The sequence below is a fragment of the Macrobrachium rosenbergii genome, chromosome 46 (assembly GCF_040412425.1).
Source record: "Macrobrachium rosenbergii isolate ZJJX-2024 chromosome 46, ASM4041242v1, whole genome shotgun sequence".
Classification (NCBI taxonomy): Eukaryota; Metazoa; Arthropoda; class Malacostraca; order Decapoda; family Palaemonidae; genus Macrobrachium; species Macrobrachium rosenbergii.
In genome coordinates this window covers 10,615,405-10,628,707 of record NC_089786.1, presented here as the reverse complement: position 1 = coordinate 10,628,707, position 13,303 = coordinate 10,615,405, and the positions used below count along the sequence as shown (strand labels likewise).

Here is a 13,303-nt window from a genome sequence, read left to right as displayed (position 1 = left end):
AACAAACATCCTTAGGGTCGGGACTTGCCGTCGTTCAACCCAGGGCCACCGTCTGACCCCTGGCTATATCAGTTCAGTCCTGCAGTTCGGGTCTCGCCCTTCTCAAATATTGCTGTCATTTTTAAAGTGCGTTCACATTACTATTTTCATTTAGCTTATCGCGTCGATATTAATGCCACGTGTTATCGGTTATCAAAGATAATTTCACTATATCCAAATGTAAATAACGTCCACTTAACTATAATGCATTATTGGGTGCTGGAGGCAGGGGATACATTATCAAGGACTTCCAGTTATCTAATCTTTATGTTGCATGTGATGAAATGATTACAAACAGTTGCTTTTTGAGCTTATATTTTCCTTGTTTGTCCCAAGTCAGTCTTTTTTTATTGTTTTATATAATTATATATATATATATATATATTATATATATATTATATATATATAGATATATATATATATATATTTACTTATTTATTTCATAATTTGCTTGTTAGTCTGGAGACACTATATTCGCTGATTTTCCATGTTAGCTTAGAAACGTCTTTTTTTTTTTTTTTAGATTTTCTTCCCTGCTAGCATTTAACAATGTTTTATAAGAACTGGTATAGCTGTTGACGTCTGAATGATGATGTGTCAAATTTTTATAACTAAATTTATTTATAAAATTTTAATCTTCTGCTAGACTCCAGGGAAGGAGCAGGTTCTGTGTGTTAGATGAATACCATATATGCTAACTTTGATAGGAAGTGGAACATTGCTGCAATGATCAGCACTCACTGTGGTTCAGTGAAACAGCAAGTGGTTCTCTGCTTAAGTTGCTAGTGAAATTGGTCAAAATCGCAATCATGGAGACATTTACTTAAAACGTACCAGAAATTTATTACCATTGCTAAATATATTGACAAGGCAAGTCCTATTATCACATACTGGAATGTTTTAAGACTTGCCAGCCTGCATGAAGAGACCAAGGTACTGAAACAGGAGAGGGTTAGTATTCATATTACTTGCAAGGCAGAAGTGAGCGGTGCAGGGCCCAAAGAAAGTCTCTAATGAGCATCTGTGCAAAGATGTAAAGTGGTTGATGCTATGGAAGTTTCCTGCGCATTGGGTTCATGCTTGACTATTGACATGTTTCTCCTGATGCTATGCCCTTTAAAGAGTAATGACTTGATGGGGAAAAAGTATGTATAAATGTACGTATATAGCCTTCAATCTTTCAAAATGTGTAAACAATGTTTAATTTAAAAATAATGCAGCAGGTGAAAATCGGTAGCATTGCGGAAAAATACCGGTACACATATGAAAGTAAATCACACTGGTTAGTTAACTTGGAAATGCTGTTCATTCAAGGATGAAAAATGATAAAAAAAAATAGAACACCAAAAAACTAGGGGGCAAGGTTATCAAACAGAAGGCAAAATCATTTCACATAAACATTTTTAGATATTCCAGCAAGTTTTATGATAGTTCGATTACAAGAAAACCACACGGAAAGCTAGTAACAGCAACACGTGATGTTATGTTTCAGGCCCTATATACTTAACTATGTAGTAAGTGTCTAGTAAGTTCAAGGTATATGTCCCCATAATCACGATTTTGACAGATGTTACTGGAAATTATGGCAATGACCCGTTTGTTGTTTTGAAATTAAGCTTGAGGTTTTATATCTTCTCAGATGATCAGCTTAAGCTCTGAAAGTTGATTTGTATGAAATGATCACTTAATGCTTACTGATATTATGGGCGATGTGGAATTTTTTGTGCATAAATTATAAGAAAGGTTCAACTAAAAATCTTTTAAAATTAAACGTACACCAAAGCTGGTAAGCAGAGATTTGTAGTCGTGAATAACCGCCGCAGTTATCAATCAGGGTTGCAAATATTGGCTAGTGATAGAAGATTACCTCAGGGACAGTTTCTAATGGTCAAAATCCCAAGTTTTGTCCGAATGAAGTGAACAAGGAAGTCTCGCTGATTCATTTTTATACAACGAAATATAACATTTAAATCTCTATTTAACACGTATCTGATGTAAAATTAAAAGTAAATTATAGGTATCTTTCACGGTAAGTACTTTTTATTTCATAAACAAAATGGAGGTTACAGTGCATGTATTTCATAAAAGGTAATTCAAAGTCTAAGACAGCACCCGAACAGTGCCATTTCATGCTAAAAAATAATTTATCCGAAAGTGTTCAGCTGGATTTACTTCCATTCCTGCATCTCAGATATATAGCAGACGGTACATTTCGTCAATCGTAAACGTTGAAGATCAAAATATTATATAATAAATTCTTTTTACAATTAAATTGCAGCAAATTTTCATTACATTTAATATAAATGTAAGCCTAAGTTTAGGATGTGGACGGAACAGAATTCCCATTTTCTTCTCCGAACTCTGTGGCCGAGTTACCTCGTTTGCAGATTCACTTACCTGTTAACCTTCACCGCCTTAGGGTCTGACTTGCGTCTTTCTGTGCTGCCCTATTCGAAAAATTTTAAGATCTCTTGAAAGTGAAATTGCACTGGTAAGTTCAGGAACGTATATTTTTTAGCCAGATTATGGAGACAAGGGAACGAGTTGGGAAAAAGGAAAGCTAAAGATTTTCAATGTTGCGCGTTTAAGAATGGAAAGTTTGGTCAAGCCGGTTGGGGAATGGTCGGCTACTGGAAATATGACCGAGTATATATTTCTAGGTTGTGACTGGTGTGAATTCTTTGGAGGCCTACGAAAAAGACAGAAATATGTAGTATTTGGGCTTAGATGTATTTAGCGAATTTGATTGTAGATTACACATTCGTCAAGGTATCAAGACCGTCACAGATGTCAACCGCGTGACCTTCTTTGCCAAATAGCGATTACTTTTGGTCATTTTATTATTGATGCCCCTGATTATGACTAGGTACAGTTGCCTTAGGAGTAGTTAGAGGCCCATCAGCTGAGAATGGTGTTAGTGTAGTTATTGCGCTTGAATGAGCCGAGAGATTGTTTAATTGGGTACTTAGAAAAAGTTACTTTTCATGGAAAAATTGGCGAACAGGAAATAGACCCGGCAAGTTACTTTTAGGGTGATTAGAGCACACTGATATTGTTTTTTTTATTAGAGCTAGGCCTATTGTTAAGGAGCAGTTGACGGGTACCATTGGTTTACAAACAACCCATGACCTGCTTGGAGTACAAGTCCATATACCAAGAATTGCATACTTGTTGGCCTTAACCAAGCTTAATCCATGTGAGGGTGCAGTTCCTACCTACCTACCTGTGACCAGTTCCATGTAACCCCCCACTCCATTTCCACCCCCACCCCAGTATTTATTTTTATTCTCAGTGAATCCAAAAATGGCCATGCTGGTGTCTATGTTTGCTTGGTAAGCTGGGTTGGTCAGGCTGTGAAAATGTGAAGTAAATTATTTTTGCTTAGTCTGGCTGGATATCCTCAGTTTTGGTTTAGGACCATTTAATTGTTAACCATCCTGGCTGTCCCTGACTTTGTCCAGACATTCTTAGTAAATAGCTCACGACTTTTTCTCCAGACCCCTGAGTTCTAAACCACGAGGTTTACCCCCTGACAAGTTAGTCTGACTGCATCTCTTATCTGCATTCTTTGTAAATCCCCCGAGAATAAATGGTAATTTTCTTGGTTAAGTCGTTACTTCTTAAAGGATAGGGTGTCATTTTTGCTTTGTCGCCCAATGCAAATGTGTCATTCACAAGCTATTCAACTGGTGTGACAAGTTTCTAGGCTTCACATTGCCTGTAAGTCTTAATGATGGGTTTCATACTTATGACAAATGGCTTCATAAATGGTGGGTTTCATACTTATGACAAATTCGGGTCGTTTCGGCCATAAGCACGTTTACGTGCAAAATGGGCACCGTGTTTAGTACCAGCCCCTTGGGGATGTATGTAAAACATGAAATAATAATGGTAAATACTATAAACATAACGGTAAATACCATAAACATAACGTCTTACATTGTTTTGGATGTTACGGCCTAAAGTGACTTACTGCCGAAACAACCAGGACCGCTTATGACAGTTGACTTCATAAATGGTGGGTTTCATACCTATGACAAATGACTTCATATGTTCAATTTAAGATTTTTGCTTGGCATTGGGCAATCAGTGTTTAAACTGTTTTAGCCTAGTTTGAGTTTGCTAACAATTCAGTTTTATTCCCTTACTACCAGTACATCAGTCTCCCACCTCCTTTTCACTGGTATATTTGCTGATCGGCCTATAGGCTAATGGTTGATACCATAATATTAGATATTAATAATGAACATGTATCCTTAATGATTTTGAGCATGTAACCAGGGAATGGGGTGGTTTTTAACTCAAAGCTGGTGGTTTAATCATTTGGATATAAAGCTAAACTTGCAAACACAATAGATTACTGCACTCTATGTTGGTTAGCCAATTCTGCAGGATGCACTCACATTATGATTCAGTATTGTTACATTTTGAGTGAAAGTTTAATTTCTTGTTGTAGGCTGTTGAGGAATGTGATTATATCCTCAGTGGTTGCCACAAAGCTAGGAATTATTGTCACACCTTTTTTCATATAAAAACAACATAATGGTATTAATGCTATTTGGTACAGAGCTTTTAATTTGCTGTATTTTTAGATATTCCTGTGTTTCTCAATGTTAGTAGCATCATAGAACCCAGTGCAGTAATGTGACTAGATGCAGAGCTTCCGATTGCTTATAGTTTTGATAGACATTTCTCCTTGTGTCAGTAGCAGATTTTGGACCCTTTATCATTAGCTAAAATTTTTAGTGGTGGTTTTCGTTTTTTAAATGAGTGGTACGTAACTTAGACCATGGTAAATATTCCTGTTTGGCTGTCTTCCATAAGTGTGTTTCAGTAGATAATTTCCATTGCTTGTGTCCAAGCTGTGAGATTTTTGAGGTTGTCAGGAAGTTAAGCTTTTTGTAGTCACAGATTGACAAATTACATTATCTGAATCTCATTCCATTTGTAAGTAGAGATATTGTTTTCTTCTTATAGCCACTGTGTGTTTACATGATGTTATAATTTATATTAGAAAAATCTTTGCTATCTTAAAATCCAGTGGTTTGGCCTACAAGCTTCAACTCCTACGTAAGGATTTCTTTCCTTTGCCAATGCCCAGTAGCACAGGTGCATAATGCATGTGCACTTCTTTTGCACCACATCCTAAACATTGCTTTTCTTTTCAAGACTCATCACCTTAGCCCCCTTGGAGAGTTTTCGTTCTGTCCGTGGAAGACGGACGTGATAATCGCTTTCTGAGGCATTGATGGTGGTTATTGAGGTTGCTTGCTGGATTACCTGTTGCCGTGGTTACCTGCTGTCCACACTGACTGAATTCCTGAGAGGAATCCCGCTGTTATAAAGAGCTGTTTGGGCACCACCGCTGCTTATCTGGGCCCTACATGAGCCCTAACTATCTGAGATAGTTTTGTGTGTGATGTTGCGTGAGTTGATTAGCGCCTTGAGGAGGTTGCAGCTTAAAAATATTGACCCCAGCTTGCTATATTTAAGCTAGAATCACTTTGCACACTCTTTGGTAGTTGAACAACTGACTCCACCCATTGTTGTCTTCGTTGCTGGTTAAGGTGAATACTGTTGTTGAGTAGTATTTTGAGATATTTGTTTTGTGGTGGTTGTTAGGCCATTACAGATTCCAACCTGAGATTTTATATTTTCATCATACAGGAGTACAACATGTTAGGTTATAACTCAGGGGAATCAGTGTTGGATTTTATATATGATTTGGCCACAGCCAGATTCAGAAGCAAAGTGAAAACCCCTTAAGCTTTGGCAGTCTGAAGGAAAAACAGAATTCAACAACTGTACTTTTAATGGTGAATGTTTGTGCCATCAACAAACACAAGACAGGACTGACATGGTCTTAGCTATGACATTAATTTAATGAGACAGTCAAAATTGCACAATTTGGGTCAGGATTACAATACAGTCATCCCCCAGTATTCGAGGGGGGGATGTGTACTGCTACCCCCACTGCGAATAGCTCAATTCTGCGAATACTTAAAACCCCTGTAAAATGCTTATAACTGCCTATTTTGATAGTTCAAAACACCAATAAAAACACTAAAAATGCTTATACCTGAATATTTTAATAGTTTATCACAAAAAGTGCATATGGTCACGAAAATATGAAAATTGAGTAATTTGTGAATATTTCTCTGTGAAAAGTACCGTGAATAGGCGAATTTTCCGCAAATGATATTTGTATATGTTCCGCAGAGAAGTCGCGAATAGGTGAAGCCGTAAATCCGGAACTGCGAATGGGCATGGGTCCACTGTAGATGGAACACACACAGAATTATGCTTGCCACAAACCTCTGACTTGAAGTTCATGACATCAACTTTCAAACAAGTAAAAAATGCATTGAAGGTTCTTTGGCGCAATCGAGTTTTCTGTACAGCGTTTAATGCTGTATGAAACTCGCAGCCATGGCCCGTGAAACTTTCAGCCACAGCCTGGTGATGGTCTGTGTTGTTGGCACCTGTAGCTGCGCCAAATGCACAATCATGTCTAATTTTAACGTTACATAAAATAAAAACTACTGAGCTACAGGGCTGCAATGTGTTAAGACCTGAGGGTGGACAGAAAAAGTGCAGATGGACAGACAAATAGCTATCTCAGTAGTTTTCTTTTACAGAAAACCAGTGACTTGAAAGCAGGGTACTTCTCCCTAATATACACTGCCATCCCCCTTGCCATGCAATGGCTTCACATTTTATGACATAGGTTTTCTTGAAGTCAGGAATGAGTAGCATAGATAAGTGTGGGACTTGAGAAACCAAACTTTCTGTACTTTATGAAATCATCATACTGGAAGCAACTACGAAGTCAGTGGTATTTAATGAAATACTATACTGTCTGAAAACAATGTCAGTACAGTATTACCATTTAGTTCAGTAATGTCACAATTCATTAAATGAGACTTATGCTCATTGAACCCAGTGTTCTGGGATTTTGCTCAGTATCTCAAGCAGTATAAGAAAACCAACAAAAAGATTCACATCATACTTAAATGCAAAATTAATAATAGTATGATCATGACTATACAGAAAAGAGGTAAACAGAATCCAAACAAATTAGTCTTATAAACAAGTAGGTCAGCTTAGTGCAAACCCAGGAATTGAAGAAAGGACAGTAATAATGGTTTTGAAAAGATCAAGTCTGCAGATAATGTTAAGAAAACCTTTTGATATCCAATAAAGCTTAGGCTTTGTAAGGCTGTTATCTTGATTTCCATTCAGAACTGTAATTGGCCTGTCTAAGAATGGACTGAATGTAACTGCTGTACACTGTAATATCCTTGAGTTGCATTATCAAGCATGCCCTGCGTTTGAAGTTTGACGACCTAATCTAGGGAGAAGTTGTTCCATTGCTGTATTCCTCAGGAAGTTTGGTTAGATCTTGGTTTGTATTTGAAAGCAGTCAATCTGAGCAGTAAAGTAATAGGAAATTTGGTGTAGTGGCTTACGAAAATAATTGTGATGCACTGTTGACCGTTGTTGCATTCAACACCTTGTGATGGAAATGGCCTCTGTGAAATCTTGCCACTCTGATCTTTCCTGCACTTTCACTTTGATAAATCTCCAGTAGTCCCATAGTTATTCTGGTAGGTCTGTGTTTTAACTCTCTTGGTACCCAGATGATCACAGCTGACACTACCACATAGCTTCAACATGGCCTTCACACTAAGAATAGCACTATTTCCAACTTATATAAGTTATTAGACAGGTAGATATGATTAATGCTATGATCTTTATTCGCTTTACCAGTCATGATCCTCTTTTTCAGGTGCTTTCAACTTTCTTCCGTGTTCTGAGATGCTGCTGGCAACTTCCCATGTGGGTATTGTTTACTAACACTGAACGGCAAAAGCAGTTTTTGGTTCTGGTAAGTGACGATTCATCAAGATTTTATTTCCCCCCTTAATTGTTGTGCCATTGGTTATTACATGCATCAGCGGTTTAACACATTTACACTGAAATTGTCAAGGAATCTCTTTTAGCATTAGGACATTTCTTCATAGCCTCTTACTTGTATTAGTCCTTCAGGTGCTTGTGTTTTTGGGGTCTTTTATATGTTTGCACTGAAGTGTGTTTTGGTGCATAGTTGTATAGTTGTGGTCTACATGGTGATAAAGACCCCTTTTTTGTCCCTTTGGTTTATTGAGTTTTTTGGTTTTGACTTTCCATTCATCTATTCGCCATTGTTCACATTTAGCTCGTTTTCTGGTTCATTGTTAGTGAAACCCTTTGAGGTTTTGTTTTTGTGGCTGGGCTTTGGCCCTAAATTGCTGACATCATCCATTCACTCATCACCCATGTGCAGTAGATGCATTCTTGTATTGGAGGGTGATTAGTCGATTTGATTTCTGAATGTTCGGTGTAATGTATGAAGTGGAAGCTCTCATGTTTTTTTCTTAAGAGGGAGGTTAGTATTTGTAGAGAAGTTAACGTAATTATCAGTTTTAGAGGTGCTTGTGTTTGTAGTACTGTATCCTTAGTCACCTTGCATCTTAACTAAATAATTTTATACTTGCATTTATTTTCCTGGGAAGCCCTAGGTGATTGCTTCACATAACTTTTGTTTTATATGAATATCTTGCTCCATGATTGACTGAATTTACTTGTGCAGACTTGAATTTTGAAGTGGGTATGAGTAATGACAAGGAAGTACAACTCTGGCTGGAAAAGTGAAATGAAGAAAGCCCAGTGGCTCCAACAGGAAAAGTTCTTCCTTGGGCGAGTCGGTAGAGCTGTGGACTGGTACTCGCTAGGCCCGAGTTCGAGTCTCCGGCCGGCTGATGAAAAGTTAGAGGAGTTTATTTCTGGTGATAGAAATTCACTTCTCGCTGTAATGTGGTTCAGATTCCACAATAAGTGGTAGGTCCCATTGCTAAGTAACCAATTGGTTCTTAGCCACGTAAAATAAGTCTAATCCTTCGGGCCAGCCCTCTCTAGGAGAGCTGTTAATCAGCTCAGTGGTCTGGTAAAACTAAGGTATACTTAACTTTTTTTCCAACATGAAAGGCAGCAAAGAACTGAAAATAAATGCTGAAATGACAAATTGAGAAATTGGGAAAACACTGATCACATTCTGGAGACTGCATACTAAGAAATTTAATATTACTCAAGTTTGTCCAATTTAAGAGGAAAATCAGCTACTTTAGATGAAAGGCAACACTAGTCAAAATATGGCAGAACAAAGAATATTTAAATACCATGAATTTTTGGTATATCAGTTTTGTTGTGGGACAAAATTTTTGGTAAGGAACGACCTAGACTTTTAAAACGTTTACAAATGGATAAAGAAATGTTGTTGCTGAAAAGATTTGGGTGATGGGGATCTAATGTCCTGTACCTGTTGACAGTCAAAATGTTTTATTGGTTTAACTTCATCAGCCACTAACTTTTGTCACATTTCAGCCAAGAGATTCAATCACAGGCATGAACATGTGAGATGTGATCGATGCAAGTAAAGTAGCGTAAGCTTTATAATCTAGCATATTTTCAAGGCCAAACCATATCCAGTAAATAGTAGTGGGCCAATGACACTGCAGGAGAACCAGTTTACATTTCAGCCACTATACTAAGTAATAAACATTTGAAATGTGTTTGTAAGTCAATACTGGGAAGTTCTCCTTCAACAGGACCCTTGATTAATAGTCACAGTATTTTTTACTCAAGCCCTGTTTAGATGTTAAAAGTCTATTGGCATTAAAATTTATCAGATGAGGGATCCACTGGTGAGCTAAAATTTTGTTTACCATTGTAAAGTTTTTTGTACTATCAGAAAGTAGTACTATATCAAGTCATATTTGGTTGTTAAAGCCTGTTGGTTTTAAAATTATTCAGATGAGGAATGCTCTGGTGAGTTAAAACTGTTAAACACTGCAAAGCTTTTAACAGAATTTATTATCGTAATACTAAAAAAATGAGTTATCCGATTGTTTTTATAAAAACCATTGTTTATCTGGCAAACCTTTATTTGCATTTCCAGGCTATTTTTTTCTGGTTAGTTTTGTTGTATCTTAGTTTTTTATATTTTTTAGAATGTTTGATGGTCTTTGTGCACATCCTAATTTGATTTTATAAAGGAAAAAATAGTACTTAAAGTATCAACATTTTGTTACTCTGACTGGGATCATACTATAATGATTTTCCAATTTTTTTCAGGAGTTTGACCAAAAACAAGTTTAATTCATGTCATCGTTAACAGAGGGTAGAGTTTGACCAAAAACAAGTTTAATTCATGTCATCGTTAACAGAGGGTAGTTTTGCAGCACAGCAAGCATTACTTGATTTTAACTGCATTTTTGGTAAGTATTTGCACTACACTGATTGGCAGTGATGTTGACATAACATTCTTTGGCAAATTTTTCAGTTCGGCAGTTTAAGTACATTCAATGTGGTTAGAGTTAACTTTATTAGCTTTTCCACGTATATTAGCTTTTCCACGTATATATAGTTTTCTCTATGTCTCAGGTATTTGATATTGATCTTTGTGTCCTTGTCTTTGTGGTATGTGTACAATAGGAATTGATGTTGAGTGGGAACAATTTTTGGGGGGGTTGGGTGTGGAATTTATTTATTTTCCAATTATTTAATTTTCAGGGGTGTAGCTTCATTTTAGGCATTATATTCATAGGGGAAATTTCCAGTGAAATGTACTAAGGTTAAACTTCATTTACTCCAACAGAGGTGGTATTTAGCAAGGACTGTGGTGTCAGTTTACAAGCACAGGTAAATACAATGACGACAAGAACTTGACAAATAAAGCATGTAGCGGTTGGAAGAGCAAAATGTCTGGGATTGTGAGAGAAGTCCTCAATAGGAAATGAAATGAACTTCAAACTTAGAGTGACAGTGTAAGTGGTGGAAGATTTTATAGTCAGAAGACATGTTTTTGGTTAATAAAAATTGTATTAATTTTTACTTTTATATTCCACAGAAAATTTGTAAACTATTTAAGTACAGGTTTTGGAAATATTACAAGAAAATGGCTCAGTCTGAAAAATCATCATACATGTCGAAAGGTTTATTTAGTTTACCATAATTATTTAAAATTTGTAAGAACAGTCTACAAAACATTTTCAACATCAGCCACTTTTTTACAGTAAAAAAAATGTTTAAACAATTTTTTTACAATAGCCACGTAATGATTATAAAATGTAGGGAAACCTATTTTACAGGCATACAAGCAAAAATAAATAAATATACTTTCTTGGAATTTCATAGTAATTTGGTTTTGTGTAATACGGACATTTTATGAAATCTTTAGCATAGGTTATGTGATGTGTCCACCATTTCAGAGCAACAGTATGGATGCAATGGATTGATTGATGAAAAGGAATATTGTACTTATTATCTTGTTAAAAATGCCAAATTGAATGTAATATTGGTAACCAATAACATAAGGTTTGCTAAACATGGCAACTTCATTTTGGCATACTAAGAAGATATAAGTATTGGTTATCAACCAACACTATCCTCTCTAGCTAAGCCGGAATCGAAGTTGTTTCCCATTAGTCTTCAGATCATATATTATTGGCTACCAATACCAACTTTGGTTAGGCTTAAGATATATTCTAGTACAGTATTCCTTTTTATCAATCTATTTCATCCATACTGTTGCTTAGAAGTGATGGACACATCATAACCTACACTAGGATTTTTTTATAAAATTCCAAATTCACAAAACCTAGTTACTAAGTTCTCAAGAAGTATTCAATGATTGTATTTAGATTTTTCCTACTTTTAAAACAGTATCCATACTACCAACACAAAACATGATAAAATAGCATGGACTAGGCAGATAATGACTTAAACATTTGAAGTGAACACTTTATTTTTTAAGGATAAAACTAGCTACCAAGGCTTCACAATGTTTGGTAGCAGAGTAAAATATTTTGCAGTGGCTTTACACTTCAAAATGGAAATTATTCTTTATCCTGTTGTAGTCTCAATACAGTACTATCCAGACTTACCCCACATTCCCAGTCATCTTACCTCTTCAGCTGAGTCCCCTTACAAAATAGTTTTTTATAAAAAAAATTCACTGAAGCTTCACTTGTTTTGCTACAATCAATTTAGTTTATCAAGTATAAGAGCAAGCAAGTAGGTACTTCCTCAGTAAAATTTACAAACTTATGCTTATAGTCATTATTGCAGAAATGCTCAAAGCCATCACTGGGAAATTGCCTACACATTTTGCCAGCATTTAAAAGTTATGGCCTTTATGCTCTACTGCAGGTGGACCACACTTACTTTCAATATCCAAGCTTCGATTGTGTTCGTAGTCCGTGGTTCGCTAGTGGGCGCTAAGGCAGAGGATGATGCAAATACCACTACCCTTAAGCTTCCACAACCATTTCTAACTTTTCTGAATAGCTGCTGATCATGGAAGTTTCCTGAAAATAGAACGAAGAATTACCTCTTTGAAAGTAGACAAAACACATTTATCTAGAATAATACTCTGAAATCTTAAAACCAATTCTGGCTTTGTCTGGTTTGCAGGATCTTACTGGAATACACAAGAGCTAATAATAGTATTGCTCCAGCAAATCAAATCACAAGTTCATTGCCTAGCAACATAATTTTGGAAATTTAAACACTCAAACTTCAATAATGCTGCCCTTGTGCTGCTTTAAATACAGTAAGAACCATGTAAAGGTACTACTGTGCTTCAGTTTCCTATGAAATTAGTGGAACATATTTAATTTTACGAAAAATGTGAGTTTCTGGTACTGCATTCACTTTACACATGACAATCTACTCAAGTTCCCATTTAATTCCATTGTAATTAAGTTCAGTAATTTGTTTTTCTAAATAACCCTAAACAATCAGCTGATGAATGATTTGCCTCAAACATTAAAACTAACTCGCACTAACCAAGATACAATAACACATGCATTAAAAAATTAGGCTTCTCCCCCTGCATAAACAAATTCACCTCAAATATGCCACTACAGAATCCACTAATGCTGAATAACAACCACGCCTTTAAATACAGTAATCCAAAATCTGCACCAACCTCTTGAGGTTTGTTCATTCTGCTTGGTTTTCTTCAAATTTAACAAATCAGTTAAAATAAAATGGTTTCTTGAGGGAAAAAGCACACACAGATCTACCCCTATTAAGTTCAACAGTATCTCTTCACACCCCAAGTACCTGATTCTCTCCAAACACTAAAAAACTGCCAGGAAACCTACCAAACCTGTAACCACACTTGAGCAAAGTTGGGTTTGCCAGTGAAATTTATTACACA

General features: G+C 36.2%; 1 long non-coding RNA gene across 1 annotated transcript; it reads left to right on the top strand.

The window, feature by feature from the left end:
- Positions 1-10,259: 10,259 nt before the first annotated feature.
- LOC136830206 (uncharacterized) lies at positions 10,260-10,965 on the top strand. The gene is made up of 2 exons (XR_010850594.1): positions 10,260-10,355; positions 10,736-10,965. It is a non-coding gene; the product is annotated as an uncharacterized lncRNA (long non-coding RNA).
- Positions 10,966-13,303: the final 2,338 nt, after the last annotated feature.